We start from the raw sequence: 14,915 nt of genomic DNA on the forward strand, positions 1-14,915 counted from the left end.
CATTTTGGTACAACACGGTATGTTGTGATGGGTGGGTCGATTTTATCCTCACATGGTATGTTGGGTTGGACGGAGTTGGTGTGCAGGGCTGGTGGGCATGATTCTGTTATTCTGCTCTGTTATACATGTTATATCTGAGATGGGCTAGAGCCTAGTTCGTATTTGATTCTGTATCTAAGTGGACTAAGGTCCACACCAGTTCTGTAAAGGGCTCAGGCTCGAATTATCTGTTATTTGGATATATGACTGACTTTTGCTATTATGTATATTTTTTTGTGGAGATTACACATTGAGTTTGCAAAAACTCACCTTTTTTCTGTTTAATCAGTGTAGGTAATCCCCAGACTTGACGGATCGGTGCAGTGGAGGGCTCAACAGTGACCACCATTATCGAATTGCTTATTTACAGTTTTTGCGGTTACATCACTTATTTCTTGTTGGTATTTTATGTATGATGGACTTTGGGACTGTTTGGTTTTAATTTGGGATTTTGAACTGTTGATTATGGATTTATAAACTGCAACGCAACAAAGTATGGTTTTCCTAAAATAAACTAAGATTTTCGTAAATAAAACGGTTTTCAAAAGTTATTTGGGTTTCAAAAGCTTCCGCATAAAGAAATGTTTTAAATCAAATCAAATAGAACACGGTTTCTCGAACTAAGTAAAAGTTAATAATTTGAAACGATTTGAAGGTCAATGCATTTTCAAAAACACTATCATGTAACATCGCCAAATTCAGCCATAACGTCTAGGCAAGGTTTGGGGTGTTACACACACGTCCTAAGACACGAGCGTGTCACTTGACCGTGTGAGCCACACGGCCTGAACACACAGGCATGTGTCCCCTGCACTTAAAAAAATTTTAAAATTGCGTGAAAAATTTTAAGAGTTTTCGGTTTAGTCCTAATTTGATTCTCACGTGTATTTTGGGCCTTGAGGACCCAATTAAGGGACGATATGATTGATTTTGGATATGAATAGTAAATGATATGAAATTTTCTATAATTAATCTGTAAAGTCCGATACTGCTCCATGACCCTGTTTTCGACGACTAATAGGGGTTAGGGTGTTATAGTGTCGATTGTAGGATTCTAAGTGTATGACTGTGTGGTTGATCAATCTCGCTGTCAAGTGTGTGAAATCAACCCAAAAACTCAATCGAAACATAGTTGTTTTTCAAAGCTGCCTAGCACCGTGTGATAGTCCATATGTGTTATACGCCCGTGTGGTAAGCCATGTGAGATTTTGTAGCCCGTATGGGTAGGCCGTGTGGACCACTCGGGCTAGCTTTTTAGGTCATGTGGGCCTTTTTGACTAATTTTAGAGATCGATTGGGGTTGTTTGAGGGACTCAAAAATTGGGTCTGTAGGCATCATACGAGGTGGGAAAAGCATAAGTTTTAATACATAACATACATGGGTAAGCTTAGGAGGTAGGTTATGTTATAATATGATTCGTAGGAAAATATATGTGTTTGCATGCCATATAATTTGTGATATGTATATGTTGGTATTATGATTATGTTTATGAGTATGCTTATGTTTAGGGGTGGGTTTTGATATGATGGAGGAAGTGTTATATGATAGTTTTTACTGTAATTATGGTAGCTAGACCATAAATATCTATCTAGCAGTTCAGCAGCATATATGAGTGGCACACCACCATATATTGGTGTAATTGGATGGTCGGAGATAATGTGTATTGAATGGGGATAGGACATGATATGATATGTTATGATTCGTTATGATATGATAAGATATGATTTGGTATGAAATCTGATACAATATGAAATATTAAAAGATATGCTTTGATTTGAATTCTATTATGCTATGACACGTTCTGATTTATAAGTATTTCTACTAAAATTTGTGGGTTATATCACACACTAGGCTTAAAGCTCACACCTTTGTTTGCTTTGTTTCAGGTGATCCTCAGACTTAGGATTGGTTGGAGACATTGGAGCTCGGGTTTCACATTTTTTGGGTTTTGTATGTTACGGCTCAATTAAATTATTTTTACAGTCGTAGAATTTTCTTCTAGTTCAAATACAGTCTGATTGAGCTTTTGTTGAGCTAGCAAAAAAACCAATCAAACAAATACAATTAGGCTCAAGTAATTGTAATTATGTCCAGAAGCATCGTTCTGATAATTTACAATTTACTTAATTATGAAGTCAGTCTACAAAAAGTACCATGATTGAAAACTCCTTATTGTATACTATCTATGAAAGCAATTCATCCAACTGTTTTGTCTAATGACCTCATCATGTGTGTTTTACCCTCATATGATAACCTTAATTTCTTTGAGTTAAATTCATTCACTCAATACAATCATATTTTATCTCATTGTCACCATTGTGTCTTCTTAATGATTAATATGACCACTGTCAACAAATGACTGTGATAAATCACTCGTTCGAGAACAAACAATTGTGGCCATGTTCATATTTATCAATCTACACAATGTCAACGAGAGGATATCATTAACTCTTTAATTGAGTTATGAATTCCATTGTTGCTAGTAAGCTATGCCATGTACAAATTATATACCCAGCATATCGACTATGGGCTCGATCATCTTTAGAGCATAAGCCTCCATTTATATCAAAACATATGAGTTACATACGCATGGTTAGTGGCTAACTCAAGATTTAGTTAAATCATATAATGAACGTCACAAGTGAATTAATTTACAAATGGATTCAGAATTACTTCATCTTGGGTCCAGTCTAATGTATCATTCTTTCAATGAGTACATCTATGTCTCTACCCGTGGAGTCAACTGCTCTGATAGCCAAGACTAGTCATCTCTCGAATTGGAAGTGTAGACAACATAATAATCCTTCTAAGTATTTGAATTAGATGCTCACTTTGATTATCTTACAGGATTACTGACTCGTTTAGATTTTCTACTGAAGTAAATTATATTTCTCGCAATGTAAACGTTCTTACAGTGTCATTTATCATCAATTTGAACTTAGACAATCAATGATATAATATTTACTTGTCATAATTTCTCTATGTATGCAAAATATGAAAGACATAAACACGAAAGATATAAAAGTGAAATGTGAAATCAACTTTATTTATTTTTTTATCGTTCAAATATATAAAAAATAATTACATGTTTACTACAATATGAGCACATTTTCTAACAACGAGAAGATGAAAAAATAAGAAAAAAAGAAAAAGAAATAAAAAAGAGAAGAAAATGAGAGCATTCCATTAAATTTAACATGGGAATGATCAAGTTGGTCAAAATTTTTAACCGAGATGACTAAATTAATAATTTTTTTGATAGCCAAAATAAGAATAACCTAATTAAAGTGGCTAACAAGACAATTTACCCTAAAATAAATTATTTAAAAAGAACAAATATTAACGACATATTAAATAGGTTTAAAAAACTATAATAATAAAAGTAAAATAATCTATGGATAACAGCCACTTCACAATCTTTTTTTATTTATTAATTTATAAATCAATCGGTACACTTTTTTTATATTTCTTCTAGACTTTGAATACAAAGTATGAATTTAGAAATGAAAATAATAGACAAAAAAAAAACCCTTTCCAACACCGTTGTTTGAAATCTTGTAGTGAAAACTAATATTTAAATTGGTAAATTATTTAAATAGTCATTCAAGTTTTAACACGTTCCTATTTTAGTCACTGATTTTTTTTTTGTTGTTGTTGTTGCTAATTTAGTCACCCTATTAGATCAATTTTAACTTTTAGTCACTCCCATTAGAAAATGTCTTTGGTCATCAAATAAAATGATGATATGTTTGGGTATAATAACAAAGTTAGTCCTTAACATTTTAGACATTTTATTAATTTGATCTTAATTATAAAAATTCAATAAATTTAGCTCATAATGTTTACATATGTCAACTTGATCCTGATTTTAGAAAATCATAAAATTATAATTACAAAAAATAAAAATACATAAAGTTATAATAAAAAAATCAAGGTTTGAACATATTTTCCCCTTAAAAGTGCAATGAATTTTACCACTGCACCCGATAATAACAACATTAAATGTTTTAAAATTTAAAAGAAAGTTTTTTTTAATATTATTTAAAAATGATATGCTTGTCTATGAAATTTTATGTTTTCCTAGATAAAATTAATTTTTATCATAAATATTTTTAAACTAACTTTTAATAATATATCTGAAAAAAAATTATAAATTTTAAAAAATCCTTGAACTACTTTGTCAATTATCATGTAAAAAACTTGTTTTTATCAAAATTTTACATTAAGGTAGTGTTTAAAAAGCCATCTAGTAATTGGATTTTGGTGTAATTGCTTATAATTACACGAGAGTGGCATGTTTTGATAACCATTGTAATTGGTGAGTTTCTACCAAATTGGATGTATTTGGAGCACCCCAATTATACATTCTAATTCTTAGGGGAGGGTGAGAGTTAGAGTTATTATGCAAGTAATCACACCTAAATCTAAATTTTAAAATTATTTTTATACAAGTTATAAAATTTATATTATAAGCATGAACTCATATAAGTGTTTGGGATGATTATAGTGAAATGTTTCTTATACTATAAATCCTAAAAAAAAATCTAAAATTATGACAAAAAAATATTATAAAATTAACTTACATGTTATAAAATTGTTATAATATATTTATTTATAAAAAGTAATGACTAAGAATTGTGGACATAACATTTTTATGTGTTCATGCCATATATTATAAAAACAATATACATAGTCATCAAAAAAGGTTATAATTTTTAATCAGAATTTATTTATAAAAAATAACTTTCTAAAGTTAGGGCAAAAATATATATTATTTATAAGAAGTATTATAAAAGGTTTGGACAATTTATAAAACTTTTTATATAAATGTTATACATTATAAATTTTATATTATTTTTACTTATTTTATGTATTATAAAAATGGATATAATCTAGTATAAGTTTTTCTCCAAATTAAGTTTTTATGATTAAAGCTACAAACTATTGGATTATGAACCCAAATATTGTAAGATGGTGTTAATTATGTAAATAGAAAATGTTTTCTTATACTATATTGTAGGGTATGATACCATTTAAGAGAATTGTGTCAAACACAAGCACCATAAACAACTCGTGGTTTTTTTTTTAATTTGAAACATTCAAGACTTTAAAATGTGGTTAAGAAGACATTTGTTGTTTTAAAAAATATTTCTCATATTAACAATATCATCTTAGTAGACCACAAAAAAATAAGGTTAACTCATACTAGTATATTGCATATTTCATAAATTCAACCATAGGTGGAATTGAGATGTGCCATTCTTTGAAAAGTATATGAAAGAAAAAGATATTGACAATCTTAATGATTCAAATTCAAATTCAAATGACGATGAACTCCATCAAGGGACAACAGATGATGATAAGGAGCATATGTTAAATATTAAAGAGGGAATAACCCAACAAATATGCACTAGAACAATTAAATAATATAACATATATTATTTTTGTTATTTTTATTAGTAAATGTACTATCAACTATTTTTCAGTCTAACATAATATATGTTATGATTTGATTTTAATTTTTGTTACTTGTTTAGAATTATTTTTATCATACTAATATTTTTTATTGCAATTAATATTTTTTTAAATATAACTTATGTAACTACGTAATTACAATTTGTACTACTAAACATGACATAGGAAATTACAATTAGTTACACTCTAGTAGTCAAACACGTCTAGGAAATTACAGTTCTTTGTAATTACAAGAGAGTGTAATTACTACTCTAGTAATTATGTAATAATCACACTTTTATTCAGTTACTCTGTGTTGTCTAAACAAACCCTAAAATTAAGGGGGTGTTTGGTAAAAAAAGTTTTGGGCCTTTTTTAGCTGTTTGAGCACAAATGGAATTGGATAGTCAAACTCTCTAATTATAATGTTTGATGAATAGAGGTTTGTAAGAACTTGTTGAGTTAAAACCTCCAGAACAAAAAACACTGGAATGAACAACTTTTTTCAATAGCTAATTGGGAATGACATATGTGAAATGACATATCTGATCATGCTTGCTAAAAAATTACTCCATTTGCCACATGCTCTCAAACCTAATAGGGGTGCCAAGATATCAGTAGCCTCATTCTCTCATTTTCACTTTCACCTCTAAAGTCCAAAGTAAATCTTAAAAAAAAAAAAATTAAAACTCCACCATGACTACAAAAAAACTCCACCATGAATATATAAAATCAACATTGCCGCAAGAAATTTTTAATCGTGCCCATTCATTCTTGAATATTTATGTACTCTTAACTTATTTTCAATTTACTTGTGTAAAATAATTTATTATGCAATTTTATATTAATTGAAATATGCTATTTGACAAATTTATCTAAAGTGTGGCATAATTATCACTAATTTACATACTAAGAACATGACATAATTATCACTAAGAATATAGTTTACAACTATATTGATAAATTATTAATATTTATCAATTTTCACAAGGTTAAATTTGCAAATAAGGAACTTAAGAAATTTGTTTATATAAAATTTCAAAAATATTCACAAATTAATTTCCATGATAGATATTTTAATTTCTCGGTAATAGTATTTTATTTCAATAATTTCACCCAATAAAAATTAAATTATTATAATTAAATAAATACTTAACAATAATTTGTATTATGCCATTTTTTATCATGTTACACATTAATTTTTAGCTATTAAGTTAAATTTTACCAAATACTTGAAAATAAATAGTTAATAAAATGAATTGAAGAATAAATTAATCAAACTAACCATTATAATTAACTATAAACAAATTGTGAAAAAATCCCTAAACCAAGTGAATGGAAGAAAGTTGTTTGTTTTGTTCAATGGTAGGTATAGATTATTAAATTGCATACAGGCCATCACTGTGGGTGAGTATCACGTGCTGATCTCTCTCACTTGTTCCACTCTTCTGTTTAGATCTATAACCTTTGCAAGTCTTTGCCATGACTCGCTTTTCTTAAGCAGGCTTCAGCAGGATGGCCTATTGTTGCTTCCTTTGCTCCCATAATACGAATATTAGCCTCTCATTCTGAGTTTTCCAACCCCATAAATATAACACAACATTAAAAAATGATCAAATGTTCACTTTTCTTTAAAATTAAAATTAAATCACAGTATAAAAAGAAAATACTCAGACTTCATATTTTATGTAACATATTATTTCAATTTCTTATGAAAATAAATAATAAATATTTAGTTTAGAAAAGTGAAGTCATTCACGTGATTTTAGTTGAAAATATAATTACATTGAAACTGCTTTTTCATAAATGTAAGGTGAAAAAAACCCATTTCCTGTCGAAAACATAGACAAATTCAAAGTCAGAAAATAAATTAAAAGAATTGAGTTAAAGGTTTTGTAATTTTGTCAATTTCAAGTTTTAAAAAAAAAATGATAATGATTGCTGATTATGACACAAAGCTGACAAAGCTCAAAAAGCCATTGCGAGGAAACGGGGGTCCACACGGTAGACCGCGATTGAAAGTTTGGACGGACTCGTGAACTCCCACGCGGGTGACCACCATGTAAATTCCATTCAATATCTCACGCGCCCCTCACGCATTTGTCTTACAGACGCCCGACAAATTCTGGCACGGCCATATGGAATTATCCAAATACCAAATAACGAGAGATTCTAACCAAACAAACGAACCACCTTAACGAACACGATTGCCTTCATTTCAGATTCAAGAATATTTTCCCCATTTTAGCATATATCAATTGCATAAATTTTTATTCTAATATCAGGATTTCCCCTTTTTTCCTTTTTCTAAAAACATATGTTTTAATCGTTCTTAATTATTGTTTTATATATAAAATAAACATTAAACCTGGGTCAATTATAAACCAAGCTACTTAAACATAATCAAACAATAAATCTTCCAGCCAAACCTATAGAACTATCATTCAAGCAAATTGGAAAATCAACAAACTTGTTTACAACTTTTTTATTAGTTGTTTATACATTTTATTAGTTTGATCATAATTTTAAATTTTAAAATTTATAATTAAAAATTATAGAAATAAAAAAAATAAAACAACCCAACCCTTTCCTTAATTCCTTTTTCAGTTCATTTTTCTCTCTTAAAGAAAAACCCAACCCCTCTCGCATGTTTTTGCTTTGACTGAAAAACTCAAAGAACCCAAATTCCAGTACCGCTAACCACCTTTGACCGCCATACCAGAACTCCGATCAACCCCAACTTCTTGATAGTTAAAAAATGTTCTTTCATATTCAACATTACAATTTCCAATTCTTTTTTTCCAAAAATGTCATCATTTTCTAGAAAAACTTCTTCAACTCACTAGTTTTTATTTTTCATTATCAGAATGTCAGCTAAATCCAACTAAGATTCTTTTATGTTTTGTGAATTTTTTTGTTTCATATACACAATTCTTTCTGGGAAGATTTGCAAGATCATATTTCAAGGATATGGTATTTTCCAAGTTTGTGTTAAAGGTTCACCGGTTTTAAAATGTTGAGTCTCGGGTTATCTTCAACTTAGTGGCCATCAACTCCTAAGGGAGATCCCTTTAGATATTGGTAAAATGCATCATTTTAGTGTCTTGAATTTAGGTTACAATCAATTCAATGGGAAACTTCTTAGAAAGATTGGAAATTTGCCACTTGTGGCACTAATATTTGTTTAGTTCTTAAACATCTGATCAAGCTATAAATTTCAACAAATTGAAGATTTTCTTCTATCCCAATGTATGTGAAAGAGAGAGGAGGGTGTCGGATACTTTTGTAGTCTATAATTGTATGAATCATAGTCATTATTTGGGATTTACATTATTAGTTGGGAGTAGCAAGAAATCGATCTTTGCCTTCTTGTGGGACAAGTTATGGAAATGAGTTCAGATTTGGAGTAACAAGCTCCTACTTAGAGCAGGGAAGGAGATCCTTTTGCAGCCGGAAGCACATGCTATTTCAGCTTATTGTACTACTGTGTTCTTACTACCAGTGTTTATATGTGATGAGTTACAATTGATGATAAATTCTTTTTGGTGGGGGTATGAAAGGAAACTTTAGGAGCAACATTCATTTGTTTAAATGGAAAAGAATGTGTAATCGGAAGGTTGATGAAGGGATAGGGTTTAGAAACCTGCGATGCTTTAATTTGGATATGCCAGAAAAGAAGGGGTGGTGATGCTAATGGCCCCAGATACTCTTCTTTGACTAATTCTCAAAGCTAAATATTTTTCGAGACTTGATTGGGTTCCAGCCCAAGATTTAATCGGAAGGGTGTTCTTGTTGTTCCAATAGGGTCGGAAGCGTGTAAATTATTGTACTAAAAAATCACACAAAGTTCAATTCCCAGGGAAGAGAGGTGGATCACATGGATCTCTTAAATACCAAGTCTTTCCTTAGACAAAATATCCCTTCTATAGTAATTTAATAGCACAATTAAATACTACTATTATACCCTCAAATATTGAAAGAAAAATAGGACAAGAAAGAACACAAGAGATTTAATGAGGTTCGGTAAATTATACCTACGTCCTCGGGCACTAACACCAGATGATAACTTTACTATCTCCAAAATATTACAAACAAATAGAATTCCTTAAGAATTCTCAAATGGGAGAAGAGAGAAAACTAAGAGAGAAAGATTGGTTGGGATGGTTGAAATGAGAAATGGTTAGGCCTATTTATAGTTGAGGTTCAGGGACTAACTTACAAATGGCCTAAAAAATTAGGGACCAAAATTGCAATTATACCATTCAACTTTAAACTCAACTTGCCAACCACTTTTTACTTTCTTCTTTCGGTGCCAATTGCACCTCCCACCATTTTTGACTTTTCAACAATCTCCACCTTGAAGATTTGATTAGGATAATCACATCTTCACACACTTCCTTCAACTCCCCAAATTTGATAAAGCTATCTTTTGTAGTGCCTCCAAATGCGCTCTCGAGCGCCATACACCTAAAGGTGCTCAAATTCTCAGGATGTTAATCAAGTTCAAACAATGATTAAACTTGATTGTTGTTACCACCTTGGTCATCATATCTGCGGGATTATCTGCTATCGGAATCTTCTGAAGTAGAATTTTTCCTTTTTCAAAGACTTCCCGCACAAAGTGATATCTTACGTCGATATGCTTGGTTCTTGAATGATAGACTTGATTTTTCGCTAAATGAATAGCACTCTGACTGTCACAATATAGACTAATGTGACTTTGAACAACTCCCAAGTCTTTCAATAATCCATTAAGCCAAATAGCCTCCTTAACAGCTTCTGTAACTGCCATATATTCTGCCTCTGTAGTAGACACAACTACTGTAGACTGTAAGGTAGACTTCCAACTCACTGGGGCTTTCGCAAGAGTAAACAGATACCCCGTAGTTGAACGACGTTTATCTAAATCACCAGCAAAGTCGGAATCAACATATCCAACTACAAACTGACCAAGTGCTTCATCCTGTTCAAAAATTAAACCAACATCTACGGTTTTTCGAAGATACCGTAGAATCCATTTCACAGCTTGCCAATGTCCTTTTCCAGGATCATGCATATACCTGCTCACAACTCCAACAGCTTGTGAAATGTCAGGCCTCGTACACACCATCGCATACATCAAACTCCCAACTGCATTAGCATATGGGACTTTCGCCATATATTCTCTTTCATCTTCAGTCTTCGGAGATAATTGAGCACTAAGTTTCAAATGAGAAGCAAGTGGGGTACTTACATGTTTTGTGTTTTCATTTACACCAAAACATTGTAATACCTTTTTCAGATATTGCTTCTGATTTAAACAGAGCTTGCCTCTCGGTCTATCTCTACTTATCTCCATGCCGAGAATCTTCTTGGCCTCACCTAGATCTTTCATCTCGAACTCTTGATTCAACTGAGCCTTCAGCTTATCTATCTCATTTTGGCTCTTCGAAGCGATTAACATATCATCAACATACAAGAGTAGATAAATGAAAGATCCGTCATGCAGCTTCTGCAAATATACACAATTGTCATATTTGCTTCTTGTGTACTTCTGCCTTCTCATAAAGCTATCAAATCGCTTGTACCACTGCCTCGGGGATTGCTTCAATCCATATAGCGATTTGTTCAACTTACAAACCCAATTTCTACCACCAGCATCTGTGTATCCTTCGGGCTGAGTCATATAGATCTCCTCTTCTAACTCACCATGCAAGAAAGCCGTCTTAACATCAAGTTGAGCTAGCTCCAAATTCAACTGTGCTACCAAGGCCAACAAAATTCCAATGGAGGAATGCTTCACAACAGGGGAAAATACATCATTGTAGTCAATTCCCTCCTTCTGAGCGTAGCCTTTAGCTACCAATCTTGCCTTGTAGCGAATATCCTTCTTGCTAGGAGATCCATCTTTCTTTGCGAATACCCACTTGCATCCGATTGCCCTTTTATCTTTCGGTAATTGCGCCAACTCCCAAGTATTGTTCTTCCGGAGAGACTGCATTTCTTCATCCAAGGCGCTTTTCCATTTATCACTTTCTAAGCTTTGCATTGCTTCTTGATAAGTGATAGGAATATCATCAACAACGGGAAGGGCGTAGGCCACCATATCAGTAAATCGAGCAGGTTTACAAATTTCTCTCTGTGGCCTTGCAACTGCAACTGGTTCTGGTGTACTTAGTGGTTCTTGGTTCAGAACCTCTTCAACCTCTAATTCCTCCATTGTGGCTGGAGAATTAGACTTATTAACTGGGCAAATCCCCATCTGCTCAAACTCCACCTGTTTTGGAGTACACTCCACCTGTTGTGGAGTATTGCTCGTCTGAATATCTTTATCTGCTACCTTTTTCAATGTGGCAGATTCATCAAAGATAACATCTCTGCGACAGATCATTTTCTTTGTGCTTAAGCACCAAAGACGAAATCCCTTCACTCCAGAAGTGATTCCCATAAAGAGAGCTTTCTTTGCCCTCGGATCTAACTTTGACTCCTTCACATGGTAATATGCAGTGGATCCAAACACATGTAAGGAATCATAATCTGTAGCCGGTCTTTCAGACCATACCTCCATAGGAGTTTTTCTTTCTAATGCAGATGATGGCAAACGATTAACAAGATGGCCAGCGTATGTCACAGCCTCAGCCCAAAATTGCTTGCCCAACCCAGCATTGGACAACATACATCGAACTTTCTCCAGCAATGTTCGATTCATACGCTCTGCCAATCCATTCTGCTGTGGTGTATCCCTAACTGTGAAGTGTCGAACAATACCATACTCTTGGCACACATTGAAGAACGGACAACTTTTATATTCCCCTCCATTGTCCGTCCTAAGCCGCTTGATTTTCTTGCCAGTCTGGTTTTCGATCATAGTTTTCCATTTAAGAAAAACCCAAGCACTTCATCTTTAGTTTTCATGGTATACACCCAAACTCTTCTGGAAAAGTTATCAACAAAAGTAACAAAGTAGTGTTTTCCTCCCAACGAAGGTGTTTTGGAAGGCCCCCACACATCTGAGTGAATATATTCCAAAATACCTTTTGTATTATGGATAGTAGTGCCGAATTTCACTCTCTTTTGCTTTCCCAGAACACAGTGCTCACAAAATTTTAATTTGCAAGCCTTTGCACGTTTCAACAATCCTTGCTTTGCCAGAATTTGCAAGGATTTTTCGCTGGCATGTCCCAACTTCATATGCCACAACTGCATTGAGTCCAAGTCTTTGTTACCGGAAGCTGCAGCGACTGCTCCAATAACTGTACTACCTTGGTAGTAATACAAGTTATTTTTCCTGATGCCCTTAAATATCACAAGTGCGCCAGATGTCACTTTCAAAATCCCATCTCTCATAGTAACAACTGAACCATTGGATTCCAAGGCTCCCAATGAGATGAGATTTTTCTTCAAACTGGGCACGTACCGAACATCAGTCAGAACTCTGGTTGATCCATCTTGATTCTTTAATTGGATTGAACCTATCCCAACAGTTTTACAGGCATTGTCATTACCCATATAAACAATTCCTCCATTTAGTTCTACTAAATCAGAGAACCACTCCCGGTTAGGGGACATATGATAGGTACAACCCGAATCCAATATCCACTCATCTGAATGGAACGACGATGATGATGCAACAAGTGATAGTTCAGAGTCACTAGTATCATGCTTAGCAACACAAGCATCTACAGCAGCTTTTCCCTTATTCTTCAGCTTTGGACAATTTTTCTTCCAGTGGCCTTTCTCATGACAAAAAGCACATTCATCTTTCCCGAGTCTGGACTTTGACTTTGATCTCCCCTTTTGAGTTTTCTTCCGAGTGTATGAACGACCTCGGACTACTAAAGCTTCTGTATCTCTGATTGAGTTTTTCTGCTTGTCCTTCTTTCTCTGTTCATAACTGTATAAGGCCGCACAGACTTCGCTCAGACATATATCACTCCTGCCATGAAGTAGAGTAGTTTCTAGGAACTCAAACTCCTCAGGAAGTGACCCCAACAGCATCAAAGCCAAATCTTCATCTTTGAATGTCTCATCCATATTCAGCAAATCAGTGACTAACTGATTAAATTTGGTGATGTGATCATTCATTGTGGTACTTGGGACGTATGTGAAGCGAAACAGTCTTTTCTTCAAGTGGAGCTTATTTTGACTGTTTTTCTTAAAAAAATTTTCTTCAAGTGCCACCCACAACTTATTTGCAGAAGTCTCCTTTGAAAAAGCATACCTCTGCTCTCGAGAAAGGCATGATCGAATTGTGCCACATGCCAACCGATTGATCGCCTTCCAATCTTTCTCCTGTACATCATCTGGTTTCTCTTCATCAATGGCAATGTCTAGACCCTGCTGAAAAAGGGCATCTAGAACCTCACTTTGCCACATACCAAAATGGCCCGTGCCATCAAAGATCTCCACGGCCAATCTTGCATTTGCAATTGTCGGTCTTGTCCACATGGACGATGTTGAAGCTCCTACACCGACCGTTTTCTCCATAATCTTTCAATATACCTAAGGAAATCTTTTCTGATGTGGAAGATCAGTTTAAACTGCAACCACAGAGCATACTACGATTAACCTTCGGCTCTTGATACCACTTGTTGTTCCAATAGGGTCGGAAGCGTGTAAATTATTGTACTAAAAAATCACACAAAGTTCAATTCCCAGGGAAGAGAGGTGGATCACATGGATCTCTTAAATACCAAGTCTTTCCTTAGACAGAATATCCCTTCTATAGTAATTTAATAGCACAATTAAATACTACTATTATACCCTCAAATATTGAAAGAAAAATAGGACAAGAAAGAACACAAGAGATTTAACGAGGTTCGGTAAATTATACCTACGTCCTCGGGCACTAACACCAGATGATAACTTTACTATCTCCAAAATATTACAAACAAATAGAATTCCTTAAGAATTCTCAAATGGGAGAAGAGAGAAAACTAAGAGAGAAAGATTGGTTGGGATGGTTGAAATGAGAAATGGTTAGGCCTATTTATAGTTGAGGTTCAGGGACTAACTTGCAAATGGCCTAAAAAATTAGGGACCAAAATTGCAATTATACCATTCAACTTTAAACTCAACTTGCCAACCACTTTTTACTTTCTTCTTTCGGTGCCAATTGCACCTCCCACCATTTTTGACTTTTCAACAGTTCTCCAGGCTAATAGTGTGGTTGTCGCTGGTTTGAGGTGGAGACTTGGCATAGGGGAATGTATAAACGTGTGGGTATCCTTGGATACTAAGTGATTTTGATTATGATGTGGAAAAATGAATATGGATTTCGATATAAGGTCAGGGTGTGTGATTTAATGATTCATGGTACAAAAGGTTGGGATATAAGTAAACTATTTACCTTGTTTATTAATAGAGATGTGCATATTATTAGTAAATTCTTATAGCTACACAGGTTGCCCGTGATAGGAAGATATGACATTTCGATAAGAAC

Source organism: Gossypium hirsutum, chromosome A07 (genome assembly GCF_007990345.1).
Source record: "Gossypium hirsutum isolate 1008001.06 chromosome A07, Gossypium_hirsutum_v2.1, whole genome shotgun sequence".
Taxonomy (NCBI): domain Eukaryota; kingdom Viridiplantae; phylum Streptophyta; class Magnoliopsida; order Malvales; family Malvaceae; genus Gossypium; species Gossypium hirsutum.